Raw genomic sequence first — 2812 nt, forward strand, 5'->3', positions numbered from 1 at the left:
ACTCTGATTACAACATTCAAAGAAGTGAATGATTGATTCAATTTTGGTTGGTGAAAAGGGGATTGGTTGATGCAGATATAATTGATGTTGTTGATGGATCCATTCTGAAAATTTATGAAGCGTGGTCCCTGGAAGAGAAGAGAAGGTTAGCCTTCTGTAGGTCAGCACCTGCATACTAATACATCAACTAGTACAAGAGATAAGGGGGTTGTAGCTCCCTTCCAGGAGAAGCTGGAGAATGAGAAAAGGTTGTATCCTTCTGCAGGTAGAAGCCTGCGTACTGGTATAAGACTGCACCAGTACAAAAATATTGTAAACAAAAGTTTCTTATTAAAAGAAGATAGATATGAATTACAGCAGGTGGTTTTCACCCACATTGGGTTTCCACCTTATATCTTATGTTCATGTGTGTGATGATCTATACTGTTTTACTGCACTTGTTTACTGTTCTTATGGTTAATGAATTTTTGATGCACTAATTAAAGATCAACATTTAATGGATTAAATGAATCAAAGTTTACTGGATATATGCTAGTTGCTTTAGACACAGTTGCGTATATATGTGGGTTCCCATAACTAAAGTAGCGTATATATATCTGAGAATGAAAATGAAAAAGTATTTGATTTGATAATACTGATTCACCCCCCCCCCCCCCCACCCCTCAGTATTATTTCCAACACTTTATTCAAATTCCTAAAATCCACACAAACTCTAATTTCCCCATTATTATTCTTTCTAACATGAACTAAATTAGCAACCCAATTAGAGTATCTAAGAGGGAGAATAATTTGAGCATCTAGAATTTTCTTAATTTCCTTTTCTAAAATTGGTAGAAGTGCTAGATTAATCCTCCTACATTTCTGTTGACAAGGTTTTGCTTCTGGTTTTAAAGGAATCTTATGTTGTATCAGTGATGTATCATAAGTCTTTAGATTGGCATAGGTCCATGAAAAAACATCCTTCTATTTTTGAAATAACTTAAGGTATTGAGCTTTAATTTCATGATCTAAGGATGCACAAATTTTGATGCTCCTAATGTCATCATTTGTTCCAATATTTACTTCCTCTATGTCATCTTGTGGAGAGATTGATTGTGGGTTTCTGAGGACATCATTTTGATCAAACAATTTATCTAAAGGAATGATACCTTTGGGAATAGATAGACAACTAAATGATATCATGATTAGAAATTTTTTAATTAAAATCTGAATTATCATTTTCATTTGTTTCTGTTCTATTTTCATCAATTTGTAGAATTGAAAGTTCATCTATAACTTGCAATAAAGATTTTAACTGTTCATCACCTTTAAATATTTTCTAGTGTTTTAGGTTATCTAGGATGGATGGCATGTATTTGACTTGTATTTGATAGAGAAAATTAGCTTGATCAGGGATTTTAAATGAACTAGTAGAAACAATTAGGGAATATTCATAAATATTCTAATCTGTTCGGATATCTGTCAAATTAAAAGCATTGAATAAATTTTCAACTAAATCCCAAACCTCATTTCGATAATATCTAAGCCTAGGATGTTTTGTTTGGAAAATATTTCTAACTTGTTTAACAATGAGCTCTAAGTTAGTAAAAACACTTAGGTTTTGTACTTTTAAGCCCTTGGCTAACTGTAGTCCTAAAAGGAAAGCCTCATTTTCAACTACGTTATTTGTAACTTCAAAATCTAGTTTACATGATTGTGTAATGTTTTATTTTTCTGGCGAGATTAATGCTACACCAGCTCTTGCTCCATCCTTTGTACAAGAATCATCAAAGAATAGCTTCTAGACATCAGTCTAATTTGGTATAGGTATTTCAATTACATCTTCAATTTTTACTTGAGTTTCATGTGTTTGGTTTGAAGAGAGTTGGAAACAACCAAAATCTTGATCAATTTCATAGGTGGGATGGTTCCTTGGCTGATCTATTTTGAAAAAAGTGTGCACAAACCTTACCTCTGTATACAACCTTAGTTGCTCTTCCCCATAAACTGGAATAGTGGCATAATACATGTCCATCTGAAGAGTTCCCCCTAATTTGGTACAACAAGACCTTGAAAGGAGCATTCCAAATTTGGAAGGGATATCTGTGACAACTATATGTAGCACTACACCTTTTACTTGGATTTGGGCAAGAGTGACTACTAAATCCTTAATCAATCCTAGACAAGGCACCTTTTTGGAATCGAAGGTGTACAAATCATGATAGGATCTAGTTATGTGGAGATTTAAATGATCCATGATAGTTTTTGGCATGAGATTATGTGATGCTCCAAAATTAAGCATACGAGTGTATAGCATGGAATCATTTGTTTTAAGAGTCACATAGAAAGGGTGTACTATTTCATCTACCATATCAGAGCTAGGACCAAAGACAACTACTATTTTTCCATATTAAAGACTAATAATATCACTTTCAACATTAACTGAGGTGTTTTGCATCCATTTGAAGACTTGATTTTTATATCCAGTGTTTTTGGAAAGTTTCGAAAGTGGTATAGGGATTTTAACTCTTTATAACTCCTTTTCAACATTAAATGTAGTTAAAACAATTTTTTCAATTTGAGTAGTATCAGTTGACTGATTTAATGGTATAATAATAGTTGTTTTAGTTTCAATAGCTTTGGTACGAGGTTAAATTATTGGAGGTTCCTTATGAGCTCTTCTAGGACCAGGTATAGGTCTAAGATCATATTTTTGTTCAATTCTGCAATTATGAATTCAAAGAAGGCATGGTATTTGGTAGCCTGTGAGGAGTCTCGATCTTGTTGAACCTACTTTTGTTGTGAGAGAGGAATAATAGCAGTGTGACTAAAA

Source organism: Pinus tabuliformis, chromosome 9 (genome assembly GCF_031772625.1).
Source record: "Pinus tabuliformis cultivar Carrire ecotype Pingquan chromosome 9, CPIR1, whole genome shotgun sequence".
Lineage (NCBI taxonomy): Eukaryota > Viridiplantae > Streptophyta > Pinopsida > Pinales > Pinaceae > Pinus > Pinus tabuliformis.